Below are 12,169 nucleotides of genomic sequence, written 5' to 3'. Positions count from 1 at the left end.
TTTGCTAATGGTCAACAAGCTTAGTCACGATTATAACTACATTATATAACTATTCTAACAAGTTTTGAATAAGACTTTATTTGCATATATATATTATATATATGTATTTGCAAAACCTCAGGCCATTTTAATCTTTTGTTTTTTCTTCGCTTATTCCTTGACTAAAATAGGTGTAATAATAATCACTGATTTATCTTAGTGAATAGTGTAATGATTGTATTAAAAAAGACACCAAAAGCCTAAACATAACAAATAAAAGCATTTTTTATACTTTCCTAGGCAATAAAACCTATGCTTTCCATGGCAACCCAAAGTTACCTTATTCATCAGTCTTTTCCCTCTACCTTTTCTTTTACATTATATTCTATAGTCTTTGTGATACACAGATAATTATAAAAATATTAACCTTTTCATAAATAATTTCCAAGTCATCTCTCTCAGAAAAAAATCTCAAGATAGCTTACATTTATTTATTTTTTTAGAAGGAAGCAGAATTTTTAGAGTTTCTTTTTGTAATACTCTTAATAATGAGGACTTCAAAATTATATATTCAATCATTCTATACTTTAGTTTTCTACTGATGTGTACAGTTCTAGTAATTCTAATAACTTAGTGGCTGAACGTAACAATCACTTGCTTATCCTTTCTGATTCTGTACATTTGGTGAGCTCACCATGATGAGTTTTCTGCTGCATGTGATGCTGCTTGATGCTACCATGATCTGGGGAATCAGTAGCGTTGGAACGTCAGAGATGACTCACTCCCAAGGTTAGCGGTTGGGATTGAGTGCTAAGTGGAAGCTAACAGTAGATGCACCTTGGCTATCCTTCTCATGGCATTTCCCTGTGATGTGGGCCTCTGGTAGCTGTGAAATAGATTCAAAGAGGTAAGAAGGGGAACAGTTCCCTTGAGTTCTAGGCACGGCAGTTCAAAAACGCCACCTCCATGCCTTCTGCTTGCTAAAGTAAGTTTTGAGATCCGCCAAGAGCCAAGGCTTAGGAGAAAAAAGCTGTGCTGTTTGATTTCTAGAGTGGCATGCATACAGGGTGGGGAAGAATTAGTGGAAGCCATCATTGGAAACCAGCTAACACAGCCTATGTTTATTGAGCACTTGGTCTGAGGTAGAAGGAGTGGTTAGGCATGAAGAATGGGCAAGTAATATATTATAAACTCCCGAAGGATTTTAGAACCTAGTGTACTGTATGATGGCCATGGAGTCATCTGAATAGCAAACTAAAATGAATATAAGTATATTTGGAAGACAGTATCCCCTACATTATCTAATCTACAGAGATATTCTTGGAACATTGTATTTGCTTCTTGGTCTTACTTTATTCATTATCTTATAACTCTTCCAAGAAAAAGAAATAGTACTGAGTTTTAATTTGTTAAAATCAGTATGATTTCAAGCATTTATTGGTTCTACAGAATTATATAAATATTTCTGTGTTGTTTTGTTATATAAAATTAAGCAAATAATTTGGGAATAAGCAAATTTCTAGCTTATTAACTGAGAACTATTAAGGGAATGATAGACCCAGATTAGCTGAAATGAGTATCTAATAAAATATCAGCAGATGATTAAATTACTTATCATTGAGTACTTTCAGGACAGAAGAGATGATAAAATCTATTAGAAGCTGCTTAACATTTTGTTTTACCTTCATTTCAAGTAGGAAGAAATTTGTCTCACATTTTAACTAAACTTATAGGAGGTAATATTTGTTTTCTAAGTTGAGAAAGCATGACTACACTTGGAAATTACTTTATTTCATGATACTTCACAGTAGGTAAAAAATAAAATAAAAAATAAAAAATTGAAGAAACTACTAGCATGGAGATATCTCTATTGGGTTAGGCTTACAAAAATATAGAATGGCATTTGGCTACTTGCTACTCAGTGAAAGGAGCTGAGACATGCCTTGAGAAAGTAGAACAAAGGAGCAAACTAAACCCAACAAAAATAGACAAATGGAAATAAGGATGATGAGAGTAGAAATCAATGAAATAGAAAAGTAGTAGGGAAAATTAACGGAAACAGAAACTATGGCTTTAAGAATATCAATAAAATTAATAAACCTGTAGCAGACTTATTAGGATGAAAAGAAGTCAGATAAAAATTACCAATATCAAGAATGAGAGAGGTGACATCACTATAGATGACACAGATATCAGAAAGATAATAACTAAATATTATTAATTTAATGCTGACAAATTTCAAAGCATATAAGAAATGAACATATATTTCATATGAGAAGAAACACGATAACCTAAATTACTCGATTAATTAAATTGAATATATAGTGAAAACCTTCCTACAATGTAAACTCCAGGTTCAAATGCCTTTACTAGTGAATTCTGCCAAATCCTCAAAGAAGAAATAATACCAATTCTACAAAATTCTTCCAGTCAATGGAAAAGAAAATATTTCCCAACTCATTCTATGAGCTCTATAATTACCTTTACCAAAATCAGAAAAAGACATTATGAAAAAAATAACACTGCAGATTCATATCCTTTATGAATAGCTATGTAAAAGATTCTAAAGATTTTAAGAAATTGAATGCAGAAATATATAAGAATAAAACATTATAAAAAAGCAGCGTTTATCTTAGGAATTCAAAATGTAATTCACCATATCAACAAAGCAAAAGAAAAAAAGCTATAACCAATTCAGTAGTAAAGGAAAGCATTTGATTAAATTCCTTATGATAAAGACTGATAAAAACTCTCAGAGAACCAGGAATAGAAGAAAATTTCCTCAACCTGATAAAGGACATCTATGCCAAACCTGCAGCTAACATCATACTTGTGAAATAATGAATATTATATCTCTAAGACCATGATTAAAGCAAAGATATCCACTGTTACCACTTCTACTCAACATTATTATGGAGGTTATAGCCAGTCCAGTAAGGTAAGGCAAAGAAATAAAGGCATCCAGATTTTAAAGGAAGAAGTAAAATTGTCTTTATTCACAGGTGGCATGATAGCCTAAGTGGAAAATCTGGTGCAATCTGCAGGAAAGCTGTTTAGCTGGATAAAATAATAAACTGCATTCTGTATACTGACAATGAACATTTGGAAATGGAAAATAGAAAACAATGCCCTTTATAACTGCATTAAGTGCTATAAAGTATTTAGGTATAAATCTGAACACTGAAAACTACAAAAGATCATTAAGAGAAATTAAAGAGGACAATTTTGAAAAAGGTAAACAAATTTGGAAGTGGAACCCTACTTGATTCAAGACATTATAAGGTAACTATTGGTAATATTGCCATAAATACAGACAAATAAATTAATGGAACAGAACAGAGAGATCTGAAATCAACTCCACATTTGTTCAAAAATATAGGCACAAATTTTTATTACATACAAAGTCAAGTTCACAGAAAAAGAATAATCTTCAAAAATACGATGCTGGAACAATTGCAAATCCATATTGAAAAGAAAAAGATCTTTGATCCACATGTTGCAAAAAATAAAAAAATTGGTTCAAAATGAACCACAGGCCTTGATACAATTCCTAAAACTTACAAAAGAAAACATGGGAAGACATTTTTTTGTAACTTCGGATTAGTCAAAGATATCTTCTTATATATGAAACTAATAGCACAGTCCTTTAAAAAGTGATATATTAGACATCATTGAATGAAATACTTTTATTTTTTGAAATCACTTTTAAGAGAAGGAAAAGTCAAACCTGAAATTTGAAAAATTATTTGCAAAGGATATATCTGATAAAGGACGTGTATCCACAATGTATACAGGAATAGCAAACCTCAAATAAAAAGAAAATAATTCAATTTTTTAAAAATTGGTAAAAGATTTGAATAAACACTACAAAGACTATATATATATATATATAAAGATCTCTAACATCATTAGGGAAATGCAAATTAAATCTACAAACAGCACAACATACCTATTATAATGGCTAAAATTTAAATGACTGTCTGTGCCAATTTCTGGCAGGAATGTGGAAGAATGGAATCTTGAATATAGTGGTGGTGGGAATTTAAAATGGTACAAACACTTTGGAAAATATTGTAGTAGTCTTATAAAAAGTTAAGCATAGAAGGAACCCAGCTCACGTTACCTTGAAAATGCTTTGTCCAGGCCGTAATCCAGCTCCTTAGGGAAGAGAAAGCAGGGGGGTGAACCCTGAGTGGTGGAGCCCATGCTCACAGCCTGGCCTGTCCCCAGCCCTAGAACAGCTACTAGGGAAGTAGAAATGATACAGAACAGCTCTCAGAGCCACGACAGAGATCAAAAAGACAGTGTACCCCATCCTGGAATGGCTGACTGTCTGGAAGAACCAGCTCCGGTGAGATCGCTGAGGGGCGCGGGCTTTCACGGGCGGGGTGGCAAGCGGCCGGAGTCCCTCCCTTCCTCCTTCCCGGGACAGCTGGCAGATTTGGGCAGGCGGTCCCCTCAAGCCACGGCGGCTGGTGCCCCCACCATGTGAGGCCCCCAGGACCAACTGAGAGAATTGGATCGGAAATCCCCAGACCGTGGAGAACGGTGACCAGGGGGGGTCCCTTCCAAACACGTGACTCCCCGGTCCGGCTGGGAACGGTGCACTCTCCCGGGCTGCGGCGGCTGGCACGCTCCCGCCATGCTTGGTGCCCCGGGCTGACTAGGAAATTCGGACGGGTGCTCTCCCGGGCTGCGGCGGTCGGCAACCCTCCCCGCGTTCGGACCCCCCGGGCTGGCTGGGACTCTTCCAAACCACTTCGGCTGGCGAACTTCCCCCACGGCGAGAGTTTTCCAAAGCTAAAGGACCCACAGCACCTTTCACTGGTGGGACCCGCAGACAAACATGTGCCATGAGTGCCACCTACTGGGCAGGATAAGAAAAACAGAACCCAGAGTTTCACAGAAAATTTTTTCAACCTGTTGGGTCCAACACCCAGGGAAATCTGACTAAATGCCCAGATGCCAGCAGAAGATAATGGATCATGCTCAGAAAATTGAAAATATGGCCCAGTCAAAGGAACAAACCAATAGTTCAAATGAGATACAGGAGCTGAGACAACTAATGCTGAATATACGAACAGAAATGGAAAACCTCTTCAAAAACGAAATCGATAAATTGAGGGAGGACATGAAGAAGACATGGGCTGAACAAAAAGAAGAAATAGAAAAACTGAAAAAACAAATCACAGAACTTATGGAAGTGAAGGATAAAGTAGAAAAGATGGAAAAAACAATGGATAACTACAATGATAGATTTAAAGAGACAGAAGGTAGAATTAGTGATTTGGAGGATGGAACATCTGAATTCCAAAAAGAAACAGAAACTATCGGGAAAAGAATGGAAAAATTTGAACAGGGGATCAGGGAACTCAAGGACAATATGAACCGCACAAATATACCACTTGTGGGTGTCCGAGAAGGAGAAGAGAAGGGAAAAGGAGGAGAAAAACTACTGGAAGAAATTATCTCTGAAAATTTCCCAACTCTTATGAAAGACCTAAAATTACAGATCCAAGAAGTGCAGCGCACCCCAAAGAGCTTAGACCCAAATAGGCATTCTTCAAGACACTTACTAGTTAGAATGTCAGAGGTCAAAGAGAAAGAGAGGATCTTGAAAGCAGCAAGAGAAAAACAATCCATCACATACAAGGGAAACCCAATAAGACTATGTGTAGATTGCTCAGCAGAAACCATGGAAGCTAGAAGACAGTGGGATGATATATTTAAATTACTAAAAGAGAAAAACTGCCAACCAAGACTCCTATATGCACCAAAATTGTCCTTCAAAAATGAGGGAGAAATTAAAACATTCTCAGACAAAAAGTCACTGAGGGAATTTGTGACCAAGAGACCAGCTCTGCAAGAAATACTAAAGGGAGCACTAGAGTCAGAACCGAAAAGACAGAAGAGAGAGGTATGGAGAAGAGTGTAGAAAGAAGGAAAGTCAGATATGATATATATATATAATACAAAAGGCAAAATGGTAGAGGAAAATATTATCCAAACAATAATAACACTAAATGTTAATGGACTGAATTCCCCAATCAAAAGACATAGAATGGCAGAATGGATTAAAAAACAGGATCCTTCTATATGCTGTCTACAGGAAACACATCTTAGACCCAAAGATAAACATAGGTTGAAAGTGAAAGGGTGGGAAAAGGTATTTCATGCAAATAACAACCAGAAAATAGCAGGAGTGGCTATACTAATATCCAACAAGTTAGACTTCAAATGTAAAACCGTTAAAAGAGACAAAGAAGGACACTATATACTAATAAAAGGAACAATTAAACAAGAAGACATAACAATCATAAATATTTATGCACCGAACCAGAATGCCCCAAAATACGTGAGGAATACACTGCAAACACTGAAAAGGGAAATAGACACAAATACCATAATAGTTGGAGACTTCAATTCCCCACTCTCATCAATGGACAGAACATCTAGACAGAGGATCAATAAAGAAATAGAGAATCTGAATATTACTATAAAGGAGCTAGACTTAACAGACATTTATAGGACATTACATCCCACAACAGCAGGATACACCTTTTTCTCAAGTGCTCATGGATCATTCTCAAAGATAGACCATATGCTGGGTCACAAAGCAAGTCTTACAAATTTAAAAAGATTGAAATCATACACAACACTTTCTCGGATCATATAGGAATGAAGTTGGAAATCAATAACAGGCGGAGTGCCAGAAAATTCACAAATACATGGAGGCTCAACAACACACTCTTAAACAACAAGTGGGTCAAAGAAGAAATTGCAAGAGAAATGAGTAAATACCTCGAGGTGAATGAAAATGAAAACACAACATATCAAAACTTACGGGACGCAGCAAAGGCAGTGCTAAGAGGGAAATTTATTGCCCTAAATGCCTATATCAGAAAAAAAGAAAAGGCAAAAATGCAGGAATTAACTGTCCACTTGGAAGAACTGGAGAAAGAACAGCAAACTAATCCCAAAGCAAGCAAAAGTAAAGAAATAACAAAGATTAGAGCAGAAATAAATGAAATTGAAAACATGAAAACAATAGAGAAAATCAATAAGGCCAGAAGTTGGTTCTATGAGAAAATCAATAAGATTGATGGCCCCTTAGCAAGATTGACAAAAAGAAGAAGAAAGAAGACGCAAATAAATAAGATCAGAAATGGAAGAGGAGACATAACTACTGACCTCACAGAAATAAAGGAGGTAATAACAGGATACTATGGACAACTTTACGCTACTAAATACAACAATTTAGATGAAATGGATGGGTTCCTGGAAAGACAAGAACAACCAATTTTGACTCAAGAAGAAATAGATGACCTCAACAAACCAATCACAAGTAAAGAAATTGAATTAGTCATTCAAAAGCTTCCTAAAAAGAAAAGTCCAGGACCAGACGGCTTCACATGTGAATTCTATCAAACATTCCAGAAAGAATTAGTACCAACTCTCCTCAAACTCTTCAAAAAAATCGAAGTGGAGGGAAAACTACCTAATTCATTCTACGAAGCCAACATCACCCTCATACCAAAACCAGGCAAAGATATTACAAAAAAAGAAACCTACAGACCAATCTCTCTAATGAATATAGATGCAAAAATCCTCAATAAAATTCTAGCAAATTGTATCCAACAACACATTAAAAGAATTATACATCATGACCAAGTAGGATTCATCCCAGGTATGCAAGGATGGTTCAACATAAGAAAATCAATTAATGTCATACACCATATCAACAAATCAAAGCAGAAAAATCACATGATCATCTCAATTGATGCAGAGAAGGCATTTGACAAGATTCAACATCCTTTCCTGTTGAAAACACTTCAAAAGATAGGAATACAAGGGAACATCCTTAAAATGATAGAGGGAATATATGAAAAACCCACAGCTAATATCATCCTCAATGGGGAAAAATTGAAAACTTTCCCCCTAAGATCAGGAACAAGACAAGGATGCCCACTATCACCACTATTATTCAACATTGTGTTGGAGGTTCTAGCCAGAGCAATTAGACAAGAAAAAGAAATACAAGGCATCAAAATTGGAAAGGAAGAAGTAAAACTATCACTGTTTGCAGGCGATATGATACTATACGTCGAAAACCCGGAAAAATCCACAACAAAACTACTAGAGCTAATAAATGAGTACAGCAAAGTAGCAGGTTACAAGATCAACATTCAAAAATCTGTAGCATTTCTATACACTAGTAATGAACAAGCTGAGGGGGAAATCAAGAAACGAATCCCATTTACAAATGCAACTAAAAGAATAAAATACCTAGGAATAAATTTAACTGAAGAGACAAAAAACCTATATAAAGAAAACTACAAAAAACTGTTAAAAGAAATCACAGAAGACCTAAATAGATGGAAGGGCATACCGTGTTCATGGATTGGAAGACTAAATATAGTTAAGATGTCAATCCTACCTAAATTGATTTACAGATTCAATGCAATACCAATCAAAATCCCTACAACTTATTTTTCAGAAATAGAAAAACCAATAAGCAAATTTATCTGGAAGGGCAGAGTGCCCCGAATTGCTAAAAACATCTTGAGGAAAAAAAACGAAGCTGGAGGTCTCGCACTGCCTGACTTTAAGGCATATTATGAAGCCACAGTGGTCCAAACAGCATGGTATTGGCATAAAGATAGATATATCGACCAATGGAATCGAATAGAGTGCTCAGATATAGACCCTCTCATCTATGGACATTTGATCTTTGATAAGGCAGTCAAGCCAACTCACCTGGGACAGAACAGTCTCTTCAATAAAGTCTCTAGTGCCTAGAGAACTGGATATCCATATGCAAAAGAATGAAAGAAGACCCATGTCTCACACCCTATACAAAAGTTAACTCAAAATGGATCAAAGATCTAAACATTAGGTCTAAGACCATAAAACAGTTAGAGGAAAATTTTGGGAGATATCTTATGAATCTTACAACTGGAGGCGGTTTATGGACCTAAACCTAAAGCAAGAGCCCTGAAGAAGGAAATAAATAAATGGGATCTCCTCAAAATTAAACACTTTTGTGCATCAAAGAACTTCATCAAGAAAGTAGAAAGACAGCCTACACAATGGGAGACAATATTTGGAAATGACATATCAGATAAAGGTCTAGTATCCAGAATTTATAAAGAGATTGTTGAACTCAACAACAAAAAGACAGCCAACCCAATTACAAAATGGGAAAAAGACTTGAACCGACACCTATCAGAAGAGGAAATACAAATGGCCAAAAGTCACATGAAGAGATGCTCAATGTCCCTGGCCATTAGAGAAATGCAAATCAAAACCACAATGAGATATCATCTCACACCCACCAGAATGGCCATTATCAACAAAACAGAAAATGACAAGTGCTGGAGAGGATGCAGAGAAAGAGGCACACTTATCCACTGTTGGTGGGAATGTCAAATGGTGCAACCACTGTGGAAGGCAGTTTGGCGGTTCCTCAAAAAGCTGAATATAGAATTGCCATACGACCCAGCAATACCATTGCTGGGAATCTACTCAAAGGACTTAAGGGCAAAGACACAAACGGACATTTGCACACCAATGTTTATAGCAGCGTTATTTACAATTTCAAAGAGATGGAAACAGCCAAAATGTCCATCAACAGACGAGTGGCTAAACAAACTGTGGTATATACATATGATGGAATATTATGCAGCTTTAAGACAGGATAAACTTATGAAGCATGTAATAACGTGGATGTACCTAGAGAACATTATGCTGAGTGAGTCTAGCCAAAAACTAAAGGACAAATACTGTATGGTCCCACTGATGTGAATGGACATTCGAGAATAAACTTGGAATATGTCATTGGTAACAGAGTCCAGTAGGAGTTAGAAACAGGGTAAGATAATGGGTAATTGAAGCTGAAGGGATACAGACTGTGCAACAGGACTAGATACAAAAACTCAAAAATGGACAGCACAATAATACCTAATTGTAAAGTAATCATGTTAAAACACTGAATGAAGCTGCATCTGAGCTATAGGTTTTTTTTTTTTTTACTATTATTATTACTTTTATTTCTTTTCTCTATATTAACATTCTATATCTTTTTCGGTTATGTTGCTAGTTCTTCTAAACCGATGCAAATGTACTAAGAAACGATGATCATGCATCTATGTGATGATGTTAAGAATTACTGATTGCATATGTAGAATGGTACGATTTCTAAATGTTGGGTTAATTTCTTTTTTTCCTGTTAATTAATAAAGAAAAAAAAAGATAAGCATACATTACCACATGACCCAGACATTCCACCTGTAGGTATTCAAGCCAGAATAAGTAAAGTAGAGGCCCATGCAACAACTTGTATATTAATGTTCATAACAGCTTTATTTACAATAAGCAAAATGTGTAAACAACCCTCAACCCAAGTGTGCATCACCGGTGAAAGAATAAGCAAAATGTGGCATAGCCCTAAAATCGAATACTACTCAGCAATAAAAATAAATTAATTATCGATATACGTAATAGCATGGATGAATCTCAAAATAACTATGCTGAATAAAAGGAGCCAGAAACAATGGGAGTATATAAAGTTTGTATACAAAGTTAGATGCCAATTTGACAAAATTGTAGAAAATACAAACTAAATTACAGTGACAAAAAAAAAAAAATGAGTGGATGCCTGGAGCAGGATTGAGGTGGAGTCAGATGGGAGGAAGAAATTATAAAAGAGGCCGCAACAAAACTTTGAAAATAATGGATATGATCATAAACTTCATTGTGGTGATAGTTTTAGAGGTGTTCATGTGCAAACCTAGGAAATGGCACACTTTTTTAGCAAACTTTTAATATGCGTAGTTTATTGTATGTGACTTTCACTTCAATAAAACTGTGAACAAAAATAAAAATAAGTTAAAACTATTTTTTAATTAATGACTACTTTATCCTTTTACATAGTACTATACAATTAATTCTTGTTTTGCTTGATTTTGAGTGAACAGCATGTTTTAATGAATTAAATGTGCTTCTAGATTAAAAATAGTCCTGAAAATTTTGAGTCAGTCCACTGGTGTAGTTTTAAAGTTGTCTAAGGAATGCCAGTTTGAATGCTTTTACCCAAAATTCTAGTTTTGAAGCATCAGTTATTCGTAGGACCTGATACAATTCTTTTTACAAGGCTTAAGACACAATTTCTAGTTCGTAGCTTTTAACGGTCCTTCAGGCAAACATCAGATGGAAGAAAATCTATTTTATAATGAGTTGGAATTCTAGTTAATTCAGTAACAAATAATACCAGAATTGAGGAAAGTAAAATCTCTGTTGGGATACAATACATAACTATTTCATAACAGTTTGATCAATATATGTCCTGAAGGTAAGAACATATTATGGTCAGCAAGGGCATCTACAGATCTCCAAAGCTCCTCATAAAGTGTGCAAATATAACCTAAGGAAGTCTGAATGTGTCCTCTGATTTGAAATCTTCTCTTAGAGCTTCTATAATAGTGAGCTAATCAAGAAATATGAAGAATACTAAACAAAACTATTTCCAGCATGGCTCTTTTTAGAATAAATCATTTTGAAGTTTTCCATAGCTGCTATGGGAAATCTCATTGTCTGGAGTGTGAAAGATATCATAAAATTCTATTTTATGTTATTTTGCTATGATCCAATCTTGGAAAGATATAAAATCTAAAACTGTCCTGTTACTTGGTTAAATCAACTGCCGTAAAGCTAGAGACACAATGCATGTGTGGTGGATTGAACTGTGTTCACTAATTTAGACATGTTCTTAATCTAATCAGTATTCCTGTGGGTATGAACCCCTTGTAAATAGGGGTTCTTACTTAATTAAAATAACATTATTATTAAGTCATCACCCAATTGGTTGAGGGTGGGCCTTAATCCTTTATGAGCATAAGAAATTCAGACACAATCAGATACAGTCACAGGAGGAGTTGAAGTCAGAATTCAATGGAACCCAGATGCCAATGAAACAGAGAGGAAAAAGAAGAGGCTCTCATCATGTGATGCATGCAGGGATGCAAGCCAAGGAACCACAAGTCAACCAGCAGTCAACACCAGAATATTACAGACAAGGAGAGTCTTCTCTGTAATCTTAGACTTCTTGATTTTGGAATTCTCCTATCCTCAAAACTGTGACTCAATGAATTCCGATTGTTTAAGTCAAGCATTGTACAGTGTTTGTCATAGG

This window comes from Tamandua tetradactyla, chromosome 18 (genome assembly GCF_023851605.1).
Source record: "Tamandua tetradactyla isolate mTamTet1 chromosome 18, mTamTet1.pri, whole genome shotgun sequence".
NCBI lineage: Eukaryota > Metazoa > Chordata > Mammalia > Pilosa > Myrmecophagidae > Tamandua > Tamandua tetradactyla.
This window is presented reverse-complemented; position numbering follows the sequence as displayed.